We start from the raw sequence: 18,032 nt of genomic DNA, 5'->3' as shown, positions 1-18,032 counted from the left end.
TTCTGAAAGGGGCCCGTTAATCCCTACTCTTCTTTTCCTGTCTGCAAACCAATTTTCTATCCATGTCAGCATCCTACCCCCAATACCATAAGTTCTAATTTTGCCCACTAATCTCCTATGTGGGACCTTATCAAATGCTTTCTGAAAGTCAAATGCTTTCTGAAACGGCTGTGCTGCTCTTGCTGCAAGCTTTTCATTGTAGCCGTACCTCACTATACTTGTGCATGTGACAATAAACTTGACTTGATGTGCTTCACACATTGCTCAATGCAAATCATTCCCTCATTCATTCAGCAAAAGTTAAACGTAACAATAATGTGCCCCACACACCCGCACATATTTACAATGCCAACAAACAGGTCTGTACGTCACAGCTGGCAAACTCTGTCAGCTGTTAAGCCGTCCGTGGTGGACACATGAGCCAGACACTGAGCCACATACCCCTTTGTTTTAAAGGTTGTTACATAGGCAGTATCATCAGCAGCTCCCCAACCTGTGTAGCTCCACGAGACAGTGTTTGACATTGTTACATAAATGATCAGAGGGGGCAGGGTCAACAATGGCACAGATGTGATTGAAAAAGGCAGCTATTGTAAATCATCCTGCCCGATTCCACTTTCTCTTCATCTCTTTGGCTTACAAACTACTTGTGGGGCAAGTAGGCATGACTTATCTCACCTTGCACCATCTCCCCTCAAGACAACCCATCTTTGGCACCTTTGACGTGAACAAGAACTCTGATGTGGTTAGTGGTTGAGCAGCAACAGCTCATTTGATACGACACCTGTAGCCATTAGCTCAGTCTCTGACGCTACTTACTGAGTCATGTACAAGCAAGGCCTGCAGATCACGAAGGGGTTTGAGTAGCCCAGGCGTGTCACACCTGTGTTCTGCTGTAGAGGACTCCAGTGCAAGATTGCTGGCTATGCATATTGTACCTTGATGCATTACCAGACTTGCCAGAAAACGTATGTTGATAAGAAACAAATGGAGAGTGACAAGAGGAGTGTTTCTGAGCTGTTACCTACTTTTTGGAGTGATAATTATGCAGTCTGGGGAAAAAACTGTATGCAGTTCATATGCAGCTGAAATGAACTAATTTGACCTGAGGTGCGGTCTGTGTGAAGTTTGCACGTTACCCCTGTGACTGTGCAAGCTTCCTCCAGGTGCTCCCGTTTCCTCCCACATCCCAAAGACATGCAAGTTTGGAGGTTAATTGGCCTCTGTAAATTGACCCTAATTTATAGGGAGTGGTTCCCATGTTGTATCTTTAAACTAAACTAAAACATATGGCAGGATTCATGGCGTTGAAGCCACATGCACACAAATGTTTCATTCATATGGAAAACGTATCAATGTTGTAAATTATTTCCTACCATCTTCAAACTTCAAACATTAATCAAAACCACATGGCTTAGATAATGATGTTTTCAGGTAATAGTACATACCCCGGAATTAATGGAAAGTAAACACAAATAAAACCAACATTTGAAGAAGAAACCAACATTTCAAGCATGAAAGGATCTAAAATCATTCCTGATTTAATACATTAATTAATCATTTTTATCACATTGAACAAATTCCATATCCCAAACTATGGAATTTACAATACATTATTAAGTGTTCACTGCTGGGAACACTCATTTTGATTATGTGAATAAGCTCAAATAAATTGAGTAAATTAAACATTTCCAGCAAAGTACTTGCCAGCACCGCACCCTTCCTACGTCATGCGAATGGAGAATCTGACGGACACAGGACTACATTCTTACAGCACACATACTTTAAAGTCAGAATCCTAATAGTTTTCATGCATAAACAACACCAAAGGTGCAGGTATACTGTGGGACTTAAAAAGAAATGGAAGAATCAGATCTTTTGATTCAACATGTTCAGTCATTTCACACACCAGGGGTCAAAGCACATGCAATGTCATTGATTATCCTGGTGTAAACGCTTGAGGCTGCCGATGGTGGCCTTTGACCCTGGATTATCAATGTTTGCAGGTCAAGATGAGGTCACTTAAATGAACTCTCCAAAGTGGATTAGAAGTCAACTAGTTTGGGTCAGCATTCGCGTCACTGTATATATTACAAATTAGACCAGTTTTTTTTAATTGTTGTGGTGTTTTTTGGATTGGTGGTGAACTTTAGCCCAATTTGAACAGAAAATGCTTAAAAAATCCCACTAAGTTTCTGCTTCAGCAGAATTCGTACTTGAAAGGCTCTTTGAACACTTGGATTTCTCCTACGATATATATCAAAGTTATCAATCCTATGTCTGAAACATTTGAAATCATGTAGCAATGAAAGCTTTGTTAGCACGGCAACAGTATGAATAAACACAAAACACTGAATTACAAAGACATGTAAACTTTACATTCAAGGCGAGGAATTAAATTAAAAGGCTGAGGTTGTGGTGATAATCTTAAACTCAGTTTCAGAAATCATAAATTACATGTGGCCAACCCTCTTCCTAATGATTACCAACAAAATGAAGAATGATTTTTTTTTGCTTTATAACATCTCCCTGCCGCTGCCTTCATGGTTCCAGCTGCCATCTTAGGTTGAATCAGGTAATGCCAACACATGGGGTCATCTTGTCCTGATCATTGCTCTGTTCTCTTAATCTGACCCATTCCAAGACGCCATCGCTGTTCATTTTGGCCTAATCCATATCAACCACCCAAAATATCAGTCTTCTCACATGCCTCTTCTAAACCCAATAATCCCATCATCCCTATTCTCCAGTGCATGTTATCCTACCTTACATCCATAAATGCTACTGATGCTAGATATTACATTCTTACTCTGTCAATTGTGATTTCTCATTCAGCTCCTAGCTTCTGGAATTTCACCCTACTCAACTAATCCCACCTTAATTCCATGAAATAAACTTTAAAAACCTCCTAAAAAGAATTGCACTTTGGTTCCCTCATTTCGCATTCTTGTCATTCTTGTTCATATTTCAAGATGCTCTGAGATATTTTAATATGAAGTGTGTTGTAGGTTCTTGTTGATGCTAGATTACTTGCTACATTTATAAATATTGTTTGCCCATTCTAAGTTCCCTCATTTTCTGAAGATGCCTCATCTGTTCCATGGTACATGATTGATAACCCTGCTCCTTAGTGGTCTCTTTGTCTGTGAGCTCTATCAATAAAAGTGGAAATATCAAGAACAAACGTGATCATATTCTCAGCCAACATCCAGGGCTCTCACTTAACTTTTTTTCCCTGTTACCAGCCGGGCAACCTCGGCAGCTTTTCAGGTTGCCAAATCACAGTTTAGGTGGTCATTTAAGACGGCTTGCATGACGCGTGCAATAATGTGCTTGGACGAAGTGCGTAGTTACCAGTCGGAAATATGCTCAATGAAGCATTCACATATTATTTCTGCTTCAAATAAAGTCACAAACTAAACATATTCACCAATGAAGACATGATATTTACAACAATGACATGCAGCAAAATAATAATGCAGTATCTCAACTCTTTTTACACATTGCAATGAATGCAAATTCTATTAGTTCTTTCCACTTCCAAACAAAAATGTGGTTGGATTATTCAGCATATGATCAACCTGTGTCAATAAATCCTGGACCATGGTAACATATATGCTAACCATGCATACTACAGATTGATGCAAACATGTTTTCTGTGAAGGACCGAAAATTACAATGACATGGCCATAGCATGGGTCGTTATTGCTATTGGTACAGAAACACTCTCGCTTCCCACATAATTTATCCATAACAAAATATACAGGTTGCAAGGAAATTTCTAAAGACATTTTATGATAATAGCTGTTAAAACAGACTATATCCATCCGACAGTTTAAACATTACACTAACTGACAAGAGATGGTCAAAGGACATAACTGCAGCAAATGTTTTGGGGGGTTTGGAAGGCAATCGGTGCGGAATGGATGGATTGAGGCAGGTGAATTAGTACGTGTTGGTTGGAGTAGGTAAAATTGTGAGGGGAGAGCACGGGAGGTGTCAGTAGTGTTGAATGGGGGGATCAGTACGGGATGGATGGCAGTAGACAAAAATGCTGGAGAAACTCAGCGGGTGAGGCAGCATTTATGGAGCGAAGGAAATAGGCAACGTTTTGGGTCGAGACCTTTCTTCAGACTGTTCCCCCCATTCTTCTTGAATGGGGGGGATCAGTACAGGATGGATGGGGGGGGGGATCAGCACAGGATGAATGGGAGGATCAGTACAGGATGAAGTGCAGGATAAATGGAGGAGAAGTGCAGGATGGATGGAAAGGCGTGTAAGTACAGTAAGTCAATGCAAGGTGGATTGGGTGATCAGCGCAGGATGAATAGATGGGGGGGGGGGGGGGTAGATGGGGAGGGAGCACAGGGGATGTCAGTGAGAACTGAATAGTGGTGGGAATGGGGATCAGTGCGGGATGTAGAGGAGGGGTCTCAGGATAAGCGGGGTGGAGGGGGGGGTGTACAAGAGAGAGAGAGAGAGAGAGAGAGAGGGGGGGGGGGGGGGAGGGGGGGAGGAAGGAAGGTCAGCGCTCCTTGGACAACATCGCCCTGCTGCCTTGGCCGTCCCTGTCCACCGCCAAGTGCCGCTGCCAAAGGGGGAGGCGGTTGGGATCTCCTCACCACCGCCTCCCCTCCTCCGCCAGCCAGCAGCAAGGTGCGGGGCCGAGCGGTGCAGCTCAAAGATCCTATAGCTATAGGACCTTTGGTGCAGCTGCTTCAGACGGCGGAAGGAGGCCTCCGCACCACTGGGAAGAAATTCTGAATGATATTCATCAACTATTTGTCCATTTTCAGGTTAAAATTGACAAGATAATCTGAAGAAAAGGCTGACTGGTACAAATCTGCATATAAAATTCCAGAAAGTGGCTTAATGCCAAGAAACAGATGTACCTAGCTTTTGTAAAGAATGTGTGGCTAAGTGAAACGTGTCAGCAGTTGGGTGGGACTATCAACGAATATCATCTCCGGGAGTTTCGGTAGGTTAACCTTTTATTGCTTGTGGCCCAGTTAAACATAGAATCAATTATTTTATTGGAATTGAATGCATGAGACTGTTCTCGACTTCTTTCCAGGAGTTTTGTTAGCTGCTGTTCATCTGGCTTGCTGTAACACACCCTCTGAGCCTTCGGGCTAACAGCTGGCCAGCCATTTAGGTGTGTGACAGATGACTCAATATTGTGCGACTGTGTTATAATGTTCTTGCCCCTCATTCAAAACAAGGTGTTTGATAAGTGTGTCATGCATTTTGCATTGTAACTTGAATAGCAGATAAATGGGGGACAGATGGATATAATGTATGTAGATTTTCAAAGATCATTTAAATTCATAAGATATAATTAAAGAAAATTGGTGTACATGATTAGGAGGGTAATATATCTGAGCATGATAGGTTTCAGAAACACGTGGCACAATGGCATAGCTGGTAGAGCTGCTGTCTTACAGCGCCAAAGACCCGGGTTTGATCCTGACCTCGGGTGCTGTCTATGTGGAGTTTGCACATTCTCCCTGTGACCACATGGATTTCCACCCAGTGCTCGGGTTTCTTTCCACATCCCAAAGACGTGCATTGTCGATGATTTGGCCTCTAAAAATTGCTCTTGGTGTGTAAGGAGTGGCTGAGAAAGTGAGATAACATAGAATTAGTGTGAATGGATCAGCATGGGCCCGGTGGGCCGAAGGGCCCATTTCCATGCTGTGTCACTAAACTAAATGAACTAAATGTAACCTCTGTCCATACCATATACACTATACAGCTCAGAGTTCTGGAGATGTCAGCCCTGAGACTCTAAAATGTGAACAACTTTGGAAAGAAAAGGGAATGAGCAAATTATTATTGAAAGAGCGAGATTTTTGGTGGCATAACCAGACCGAGGGGCTCTGGTACATGAAGCACAAAAGATCAGCCTGCTGGTACAGAACTAATTAGGGATGTTAATGGAACGTGGCCTTTATTGCCAGGGTTTGGCGTCTGAAGGGAGGGACATTTGATGCGGATTTACAAGCTGCTGGTCAGGCCGCACCTAGGTTTATATTTATTATTGTCATGAGTACTAAGGTACAGTAAAAGGCTTTGTATTGCATGCTGTGCAATCACATCAGATAATACTACACGTAAATATAATAGGTAGACCGAAGCATCTGGTGCATTGGGTACAGTTTTGTCTTCCATATTTAAAGACGGCACTACTTGCAGTGGAGGTAATGCAGAGGATTGATTTCAGGGACTAAGAAGCTTACTAATGAAGTAGGGTTGAATAGATTGGGGTTTGATCGTTGGAATTTAGCAGAATGAGAGATTATCTTATTAAAACATCGAAGATTCAAAGGGGAATTGGATGCTGAGAGGATGCTTCTCCTCATGGTCTTGTCCAGAACCAGAGGATAATGTCTCAGATAGTAAAGTTACTTCTCTCAGAGAGTCATGAACTCTCTGGAATTCTTTACTTTAGACTTTAGCGATACAGCGCAGAAACAAGCCCTTTGGTTCGCCAATCAACGATCACCGCAAGTACCAGCACTATCTTACACACCAGGGACAATTTTACCAAAGCCAATTAACCTACAAACCTGTACGTTCTTGGAGTGTGGGAGGAATCCATGCAAATTCTGTGACCAGATAGCTGTAGAAACATAATTATTGAATATATTCAAAGTGAAGACTGAACTATAAGGAATTGAGCGATGTGGAGGGAGCAGGAACATGATGTTGAGACCAACATTATCCATAAGTTTATTAAATAGCAGAAGGGTTGAGGGGCTGAATGCCTACTCCCATTGCTGTTCCTCATGTTTATTCGGTTTATTCTCTGTGTCTCTTAGATAAAGTTCGGTAACAAGAAAGGAAATCCACACAAAGAAACAGCCCTGTAATCGTTGACTTTTACTTCAAGGATTGCAAAATAAGCAAGAATGGTCTTGACCTTTCCCACATAACCCCTAAGCCGAGTCATCCCAGTGGAACATCCTGTGGTCACATAACCGCCGACCTAGAGTCACAGCTCATTGAAACAAAATGATTGTAGGGCTCAACTGGCTGCATGCAGGCAAGAACCAAGGATCACTCTTTCAAGGAGAAGGGTAGGTAATTTAAGATAGAAATTGCTTCACCCAAAAGGTGGTGAATGTTCTTAAAGTCAGCAAGTTCATTTATAGAAGTGCGAGATAGATTATTTGATATTAAGAATGTAGGGAGATTCTCTTAATTGAGTTTTGATCGTCGGAGAGCATGAACCAGGTTTCAGTAGGAATAATATGAAGGGCACCGCCTACAGTAAGTCCTTAAACCAATGCAGCCAGGGTTACCATTCCTGATGCCATCCAGGGAGCTACAATGGAAGAGTCCTTGGCCCTACTGCTGTTAAGAATATATCAGAAAACGTTTGACAAGTCCCTCAATGTGACTAAGTTTAAGGGTTTGTGTTTGTGACCATTGATCCACATGGGATCAATCATGCTTAGTGTGCACGCGCGCGCTCACACACACATGCACGCACGCATTGGAACTGGTGAACCTTTCAGTGATCAGGGTGGTAATAAGTAACTGCAGCGAAGATTAAAGTGACTTATCACTGATTGCATCATGAACGATGTTCCACAATTCATGTCAAAGTACACTGCTGTATAAATAGGGTGGGCAAAGATTTCCTCCGTGTGCAAAGCACAGTAAACTAAAAAAAAACTTGCTTACACGTTCACTCCAACAACACCAACTTGCATTTATATTGTTCCTTTGATGTCATAAAATGTTCCAAGGTGCAATCAACAAACAAAATTTGACACTAAGGCACTAGTGAAATTATTAGACAAAAACATAGTTCACGAGGTAGGTTTTGATTTTAAAAAAAGATGAAGTCAAATATCACAGAAACAGTCCATCCAGCCCAAATTGCCCATTCTGACTGGGATGCCTCATCTAAGCTAGTCCCATTTACCTGCGTTTGGCCATTATCCTTTTAAACCTTAATGGGCCTGTCCCACTTAGACGATTTTTCAGGTGACTGCCAGCGACGGTCAAGTTGGAATGGCGACTGTCAGATTGGAACACACACACATCGCTTCCTTCACCAGCCCGTTATGCAGGCGGGGGACAGGGCAAGCGGGGGGAGTGCTGTCTGAGTGAAATTCACACGGTGCAAAGCTAAGGTGATACAGACACACACCACGATGACCAGGAAAGTTGGCGAAGCCAGAGATACATGTGAAGCTCGGCGGACATTTAACATTACCGGTCGGTTATCCTTGGTTCTCAAACCTACTGCTTACCTTTGTTTTTCCCAATGAGCCAATGAAATTCACCGGTCAGCACCAGCTACAACCTATGAGAACCTACGACCTCCTGGTGACCCACTACGACCTCCTGGCGACCCACCTACGGCACGAGAATTCACGCTACTCTCCATGGCGGCTTCATTCTAGTCGCTGCTAATTTTTCAACATGCTGAACAATTTGCGGTGACCATAATGAGGCCGCGACTAGTTCCCAGAATGCGGGAACTCCTCACGACCATGAAGGCGACTCCCCGGCAACCACCCACGAACATGTGGCGACTGCATAGTCTCCTGCAGTCGCCTAAGTGGGACAGGCCCATTACTATATCTGTTCAAATGTTATTTGAAATATTGCAGTTTTATCTACCTCGGTTACTTCCTCTGACAACATTTTTATATACACTCCACCTTCAGTGTGAAAATGTTGCTACCCCGTCTACAGGTTCCTATTAAATCATGCTCGTTCGTGTTAAATATATGTACACTGGTTTTTTATTCCCCTATGCAGGGAAAGGACTTTGTGCATTTGCCCTATCTTATCCTGTCATGAATGTTTACACTACTTTAATATCACTCCTCGGCCACCTACACGCCAAGGAATAAAGTCCTAGCCTGCTTACTCTCTCCCTATAACACAGGCCATCGAGTCCTGGCAACATCCTTGTAAATGTCCTCTGCCTTTTCCAGCTTTATAGCATCTTTCCTATAGTAGAGTGACAAGGTTGAACAAAATAGTCCAAGTGCAGCCTCATTAGCATCTGTAACATAATGTTCCAATAGTCCCAATCTCTATACTCAATTCCCTGACTGATCAAAGACAAGATGCCAAAACCTTTGGCACCACCCTATCTACCTGCAGCACCACTTTCAGGAAATTATGTACCAGTGCATAGTTTCCGGAAGATGGGGAGATTTAAGAAGAGAACTGCAGACTTTCAGGCTAGGCTGTGGAAGGTGTGGTTGCTAAACAAATACAGGGAGGGACAGAGATAAAGAACAAGATTCAAAACAATGCTGAAAATGTTAAAATTGAGATGTTGTCAGGACACAGCCAGACTAGGTCAATGAGAACAGTGGTATGGATGAACCATAATGAAGGATATGGGCAGCAGAGAAAATCTTCCAAAGTGATAGACCATTGTCAGTTCCAACACACTCTTCCAAAGAGTTGTTGCTGTAATGCATCAGCAATCATTCTCGCGTTGTAAGTCACAATCCACATGACTGCAAAGTCAGGGCAAAGTTCAAGGAGCTACTTCCTTGTTGGGCAATGGTTACACGTAGAAGCAACGCTGCAAGTGTATTGTTAGCCTGGAACTCTGAGCTCAGCAATCAGCCTAATCTAGAGCTGAGACTAATTTACACCCCACCCACTGCAATTGAGTTGCCGTCCATGTTAAATTAGCTCCATTATGCCTTGCACTCTGCTTACACCAGAAGTCCAACCTGGACAAAATGCTCACCTAGATTTATCCAGAAGTACAGTTGACATTTTCAATGTTTTTTTTTTTGCAGGATCAGGAATAGAAACAGTGCAACTCTTCTTTCCACAGAAACAGTCCATCTCCATGTGAAGAAGACCTCAGTCCAACCTCTCAGGATTGGTGGTTAGGTGACCACTGGGCGGACTGATTTTATGTTAACATAATATGCCTACGATAGCTACAATATTTTCTTTCCATTCATTGGCCAATACGAAAGTCTGCTTGAACCCCCACTGAATTTAAAATCCATAAACCAATGTCTGACGACTTGTAGGAATAAAAGTAGTGGAACGGCCTCTGACAGCATCTAAAGGAAAAATGCTGTTTCAGAGACTAAGAGGGATATTCTTCATCCCATGTTCCCTGTGATGCAATTGGCCACCTAACATCACATGACATGTCACTGTCAGTCCCATTTGACTCTGGCTGTTTCACAGGACGAGTTATTTTAAGTCATACAGGAAGCACTGAAAATAATTACCCATTTTATGTATTTTCAGGACAGGGGAACCCAAGTGACTCAAAATATAAATCTAAAGAAATCTTGAAAGGGAAAAATGGTTACGAAATAGAAACAAAAAACTAAAGAAATTAGGAAAGTAAGGTTGGTTGAATAAAAATTAAAAATGCTGGAAGTACTCAGCCAGTCAGGTCACAGCTGTGAGATGAGACGTAAAACATCAGCTCTGTTTCTCTTCCCACAAATGAGGTCTGACCTGCTGCCTATTTCTGTTTTCGCATTAGATTTCCAGAATCTGCAGTCTTTTTAACTTTCAAAGGATAGTAAGGGTGTCAGGGGCTATGGGGAGAAGGCAGGAGAAGGAGGTTGAGAGAGAAAGATAGATCAGCCATGATTGAATGGCGGAGTGGACATAATGAGCTGAATGGCCTAATTCTGCTCCTAGAATTTATGAACATGAATTTATGATACTCGGATTAAATTCAACAAAGAATAAACGTTGAGAAAGCTTTCCTTTATATAGACAGTTTATATATTTCAAAAGCAAAGTGCAATGCTAGCTGGGGATTGTTGGCAATAAAGATATTACAAAGTATCCAGGAGAGGAAGCTGACAGTGTTGAGAAGAACTAAGTTGCATCAGCAGTACTAACGTGACACATATCCAAAATATAGATGAAACGTTATGTGCCAATTTAGAATATATGATTTTTGATTATTCACACCGGGAATATTGTGTGCAGTTTTGGTCCCCAAATTTGAGGAAGGACATTCTTGAGGGAGTGTAGCATAGGTTTACAAGGTTAATTCCTGGGTTGGCGGGACTGTGATATGTTGAAGGAATGGAGCGACTGGGCTTGTACACTCTGGAATTTAGGATGGGAGGGGATCTTATTGAAATATATATGATTATTAATGGATTTGGACACGCTAGAGGCAGGAAACATGTTCCCGATGTTGGGGGAGCGCAGAACCAGGGGACACCGTTTAAGAATAAGGGATAAGCCATTTAAAATGGAGATGAGGAAAAACTTTTTCACCCAGAGAGTTGGGAATCTGTGGAATTCTCTGCCTCAGAGGGCAGTGGAGGCCGGTTCTCTGGATGCTTTCATGAGAGAGTTAGATAGAGGTCTTAAAGATAGCAGAGTCAAGGGAAATGGGGAGAAGGCAGGAACTGGGTACTGATTGGGGATGATCAGCCATGATCACAGTGAATGGCAGTGCTGGCTCGAAGAGCCAAATGGCCTACTCCTGCACCTATTGTCTATTGTCCATTGTAAAGCCTTAAATATGGGCTTTGCGAACTAATAGCAATCTAATAAATGTAATTCAAACTACTACAATAAACTTGTAACATACTCCAATGTATATGGTAGTTGGCACCCATATCAATGATACTTGTAGGATAGTTTTGGATCCATTTTCTTTCTAAAGATTCCAAGAGCATCCATGAACACTCCACTTAACCCAAGTTGGCCAAAGGGTCTGTTACCACGCCTTATTGCTCTATGAATAATAAGGTGTTAGATTGGTGAGCATCTGTTGGTTTGGTAGATGCTTGGTACAACTTACAGAGGCCAATTAACCTACAAACTCGCTTGTCTTTGAGATGTGGGAGGAAACCGGCGCACTTAGAGGAAACCCACCGGGTCACAGGGACAACATGCAAACTCCACACAGACAACACCTGAGGTCAGGATCAAACAGGTATCTTCTGCTGTGAAGCAGCATCTCTACCAGCTGCAACACTGTGCTGCCCTTCCTAGTCCTGGTGAAAGCCTTGAATATACTCCAGATTCATGCATAAGCTATGCCAAATATGCGTTATCTTGAAAGGCATTTGTTATGAGGATTCTATGTCTCAAGCATTAATTTCTGTGCAAGCTTAATTTAGTTTAGATTAGAGATACAGCACGGAAACAGGCCCTTCGGCCCACTGAGTCTGCACCGACCAACAATCCCCGCACATTAACACTACCCTATACACGATGGACAGTTTACAGTTATACCAAGCCAATTTGCCTAAAAACCTGTTCATATTTGGAGTGTGGCAAAGAAACCGGAGAATCCAGAGAAAAACCACGCAGGTCTCGGGGAGAACGTACAAACTCCGTACAGATAGCACCCATAGTCAGGATCAAACCCGGGTCTTTGGCGCTGTAAGGCAGCAACTCTACCGCTGCGCCAATGAGCCGCCCCAATTAAAGTAAAATAATGAAATTTCTGTTCTGACACTATATAGTTTGAGAGTGAGAAAACAAAAAGCCCTTGATGGTTGCTGCAGGTCAAGTCCAACGTAACTACAAAACACATTCCATTTGACACAACCTCACGAACAGGAACTTCAGGTAATTTTATGAAACATATTGATTCAAGTTACAGCAGGAAGCATAAAATTAACAGGCCAAAGCAAAGAACTGGTCAAGGGCAAATTATAGATAGGCTGTAGATCTGCTAGCTAAAACTTTGGAAGGTTAGGACAATAGAACCATAGAAGATAACTGCAGGAGTAGGCCATTCGGCCCTTCGAGCCAGCACCGCCATTCAATATGATCATGGTTGATCATCCAAAATCAGTACCCCGTTCTTGCATTCTCCCCATATCCCTTGCTTCCGTTAGTGATCTTTGCAAAACTTTAAATCGAGAAATTAAATTACAGTAAGGTCAGGTGAAATAGGAACCGGTGTGAAACGGGAGGTGAATACCAAATTAAATGAATGCACATGAATGCTCGTTATAAGAAATAAAGTGGACGAGCTTGAGGCTCAGTTAGAAATTGGTGAATATGATGTTATGGGAATTACAGAGACATGGCTGCAAGAGGATTGGAGCTGGGAACTGAATATTCAGGGGTATATTTCCTATCGAAAAGATGGACAGGTGGGCAAAGGTGCTGGGGTGGCTCTGTTGGTAAGGAATGAAATGTAATCCCTTGCGAGGGGTGACATAGAATCAGGAAATGTAGAGTCATTGTGGATAAAACTGAGAAGTTGTAAGGGTAAAAAGACCCTAATGGGAGTTATCTACAGGGCCCCAAACAGTAGCCTGGAGATAGGGTGCAAGTTGCATCAGGAGTTAAAATTGGCATGTAACAAAGGTCATGCTCCGGTGGTTATGGGAGATTTCAACATGCAGGTAGACTGGGAAAATCAGGTAGGTACTGGACCCCAAGAAAGGGAGTTTGTGGAGTGCCTCCGAGATGGATTCTTGGAGCAGCTTGTACTGGAGCCTACCAGGGAGAGAGCAATTCTGGATTTAGTGTTGTGTAATGAACCGGATTTGATAAGGGAACTCAAGGTAAAGGAACCATTAGGACGGAACAAGGAAATGGCAAACGAGTTGAACAGGTTCTGCCTTCACTAAGGAAGACAAACAATCTCCCAGATGTACAAGGGGACGGAGGATCTAATGTGATGGAGGAACTGAAGGAAATTCGCATTAGGCAGGAAATGGTGTTGGGTAGACTGATGGGACTGAACGCTGATAAATGATGGTCTGCATCCCAAGGTACTCAAGGATGTGGCTCTATAAATCGTGGACGCATTGGTGATCATTTTCCAATGTTCTATAGATTCTGGATCAGTTCCTGTGGATTGGAGGATAGCTAATGTTATCCCACTTTTCATGAAAGGAGGGAGAGAGAAAGCAGGGAATTAATAGACATGACATTGCCTGATGCAATTGCCTGAATTAATAGCCTGACATTGGTATGGGGAAGATGCCGGAGTCGATTATCAAAGATATAATAGCGGCGCATTTGAATAGCAGTAAAAGGGCTGTCCCACTTGGGCGACCTAATTGGCGAGTTTAGGAGGGTTTGAAAAAATGTCATGTTGAAGACCTCCTTCAACCTTTTTCGACTATGTTGAAGACTAGCTACGACTAACTTCGGGATAATTGGACACCGAATAGTGGAGAGTGAAGACGACCTCCTTCGATCTCCTTTGACCTCTCTTCAACTATGATGAAGACTATCTACGACTACCTTCGACTACCTTCGATTACCTACGACTAACATGCCGACCTACTACCACCTACTACGACTAAACCTATGAGTAAAATAGTATTGATTTTTTCCATGGCGACCTTTTTTTACACGCGGGCATTTTTCAACGTTGAAAAATACGCCGCGACTTAGCTGAGGCCTCGATAACACATGGACTACTCTCGAGCATGAAGGAGAGTTACAAAGACCTTCTATGACCTTGTGCAAACTCGCCAAAACTCGCAGATTAGGTCGCCCAAGTGGGACAGGCCCTTAACAGGATCAGTCCAAGTCAGCATGTATTTACGAAGGGGAAAGCATGCTTGACAAATCTTCTGGAATTTTTGAGGATGTAACAAGTAAAATGGACAAGGGAGATCCAGTGGATGTAGTGTACCTGGACTTTCAGAAAGCCTTTGATAAGGTACCACAGGAAATTAGTGGGGAAAATTAGAGCACATAGTATTGGGGGTAGGGTATTGACATGGATAGAAAATTGGTTGGCAGACAGGAAACAAAGAGTAGGGATTAATGGGTCCCTTTCAGAATGGCAGGCAGTGACTAGTGGGGTACCGCAAGGCTCGGTGCTGGGACCTCAGCTATTTATACATTAATGATTTAGATGAAGGAATTAAAAGTAACATTAGCAAATTTGCAGATGACACATAGCTGGGTGGCAGTGTGAACTGTGAAGAGGATGCTATGAGGATGCAGAGCGACTTGGACAGGTTGGGTGAGTGGGCAGATGCATGGCAGATGCAGTATAATGTGGATAAATGTGAGGTTATCCACTTTGGAGGCAAGAACGGGAAGGCAGATTATTATCTGGATGGTGCCAGGTTAGGAAAAGGGGAAATACAACGAGACCTGGATGTCCTAGTGCATCAATCACTGAAAGTATGCATGCAGATACAACAGGCCGTGAAGAAAGCTAATGAGGATGCATAAAGATAGTTGGCCTTCATAAAGGTAGGAGTTGAATTTGGAGCAAATAGGTTCTTCTGCAGTTGTACAGGCCCCTGGTGAGAACTCTCCTGGAGTAGTGTGTGCAGTTTTGGTCTCCTAATTTGGGAAGGACATTCTGGCTATTGAGACAATGCAGCGTAGGTTCGCGAGGTTAATTCCCGGGGTGGCAGGACTGTAATATGATGAAAGAATGGACCGACTGGGCTTGTAATTTAGGATGAGAGGGTATCTTATAGAAACATATTAAATTATTAAGGGATTGGACACGCAAGATGCAGGAAACATATTCCTGATGTTGGAGGAGTCCAGAACAAGGGGCCACATTTTAAGAATAAGGGGTAGGCCATTTAGAACTGAGATGAGAAAAAACGTTTTCATACAGAGAGTTGTGAATTTGTGGAATTCTTTGCCTCAGATGGCAGTGGAGGCAGATTCACTGGATGCATTAAAAAAAAGAATTAGATAGAGCTCTTAGGGCTAGTGGAATCAAACGGGTATGGGGAGAAGGCAGGGACAGGGTCCTGAATGTGAATGATCAGCCATGATCACATTGAATGGCGGTGCTGGTTCAAAGGGCCGAATGGCCTACTCCTGCACCTATTGTCTATGTATCTATTTATCTATGAAATAGATGGAGTTCCAAGTGGGCTCAATTCACATGTCACCTGAAATTGGTCCATGCCATTTTGTTGATATTAAAGCCGATATCAGTTTATGTGTTTGATCGAAATAATGTTTGTGAAGGTCACAAAGAGAGCAAAACCTCATTAGCAAAGTTCAAAAACTCACCTGGTTGGATTTTCTCAGTAACATTGCGGAGAAACTAACAATGTTTGTTTCAACAAGGCATTTCCTATTTTAGCATCCAACACAACAGCTGGTTTCTAAACGGACATATCACAAAACATGCAGTACTCTTCTATCTGATGAAGATTGTTATAACTGCATGCCGTAATGATTGGGAGGGATCGGAGGGTGTTCCAAGTGTGTCAAAGGCTGCACAGACTGGTGAAGAGCAGTGCTCTCAGGAGGCAGGCTTCCTGTGCCAGACGGCATGGAAACCTGCTGGGGGTATAGAGAGAGGCTGCTCCTGGCTAAAAGTTGCCTGGGATGTCTCGGTAAGAACAAGTGCAGTCTCTTTGAGTCCATGCACTTGAAGAAGAAGAAGAAGAAGGGGAGGTACGGTCAAATAGTCAACCTTGCACTTACATCCAAAAATGGACGCTATTACAACTGAAGGTTTTGTGACAATATCCATGTAATTTATGCGTATGAGCTGTACTCATTCACGCACATGTCAGTGAATGAGTCAGTGACCTTTGACTTGGAAATAAATCATTCCTGTTTTTGATTCCAACATGAGTATGTGTGCAGCCATCTTTCTCTGTATAGTATGTACTTGTTTACTTATTTTTATAAGCAGACAGATATCAAAACAGTTTTCTTGACAAAACTTAGGATTTAAGAGAAATCTTATTCATTCTAATGAGAAATAATCACCTTAGCCATTATTGAGTCAAGTAACCCCTCCGAAAGCTTAATAGATCAAAACGTGGGCCAAAAGGGTGCATAAAAGTTATATGGTTATCTAGTGTGATTATTTGGCAGTAATCTTACTGATGATTTTAGATAATTTTGTGAACAAAGTTCAAGTGGTTTACAATTATTATTTGAACCTTGACCATCACAGTTGCTTACAGACACCAGTATATTGCCCTTTGTATTTCTTAAGAGATACATTTAGTATGGATGATTGGATTATTATAATATTTGAAGGCAAAAATTGCCATGACTCTGCTGAAGGTGGAACAGACCAGGTTGTTCTACAGAGTTATGGGGTCTTTCCTTGCTGCAACAATTTTGTAATTCAACTCTAGGATTTAATATTCTAATTTCATTGATTTTCATCTCATTTTTGCTGCTAGTGTGGGAACCAAGGCTTACTGGGTGTTTAAAGAAGGCAAATATTCATAAGAAGACAATGAACATGTGTTGAATCTAAACTTCTGGTTTCCTCTTCCAGGCATTAATCCTTGCTTTTGCTAACAATCTTTCTTATAATATTCCAGTGTCTGTCGCTATACATTAAAATAAATAAGAATATTTAACATATTATCCTAATACATGGTTTGCTGAGCTTAGCCTACTTAAGCATTTTATCATCCAATCTGCCTTACATGATGAAGGACTGTACAAACTAAGAAAAAACAGAACAAAATTGAAGACCCATAGACCAGGAAGTTCCCAATGCTCCCCTGTGCTAAATTAGTTGACTGGTCAGCCAGGGAAACATAGTATGCAGTCAGACGATAGACCCTTGGGGCATGACCTGAAAAGTCACCTATTCCTTTTCTCCAGAGATGCTGCTTGACCTTCTGAATTACTCCAGCTTTTTGTGCCTATCTTTGGTTTAAACAAGCATCTGCAGTTCCTTCCCACACACGGTGTGCAGTCAGTTAGTACTCTGTTGAAGCAGAGGAAAGTAAAATAAAGAATTTTGGCCTTTGAATCTATGTAGAACTGCTCCTCTGATGAATGCACAAAGCAAATGAGGACAATTGGGTGAGAATGGATTAAGCCACTCCACAATACCTCACTGTCAAATGGTGTGCCGACATATTGTGGAGGCTCAGGGGCTGGGAACCGCTGCATAACTGTGCTGCTGGGAACCGCTGCATAACTGTGCTGCTGGAAACCGCGGGACATCACTTGACCATGAATCTGCTCCTTCAAGTGAAGGCAGCAAAAAATTGAGAAAAATGAAAAACAAGCTGCTTGAGCTGGAAGAAACTTCATCTCCACAGACTGTCAGCACAGCACAATAGGATTAATTTTAATTATATCTTTCAAAGTCACCAAAATTACCA

The 18,032-nt window shown here is 42.4% G+C and overlaps 1 protein-coding gene across 15 annotated transcripts in view; it reads right to left on the bottom strand.

The window, feature by feature from the left end:
• Positions 1–18,032, bottom strand: part of rbm47 (RNA binding motif protein 47) — a 212,798-nt gene that overhangs the window by 74,561 nt on the left and 120,205 nt on the right. The window lies entirely within an intron of this gene.

Source organism: Leucoraja erinacea, chromosome 1 (genome assembly GCF_028641065.1).
Source record: "Leucoraja erinacea ecotype New England chromosome 1, Leri_hhj_1, whole genome shotgun sequence".
In the NCBI taxonomy this organism is placed as follows: Eukaryota; Metazoa; Chordata; class Chondrichthyes; order Rajiformes; family Rajidae; genus Leucoraja; species Leucoraja erinaceus.
The sequence above is the reverse complement of the archived record's forward strand: the minus strand, read 5'-3'. Positions and strand labels throughout refer to the sequence as shown.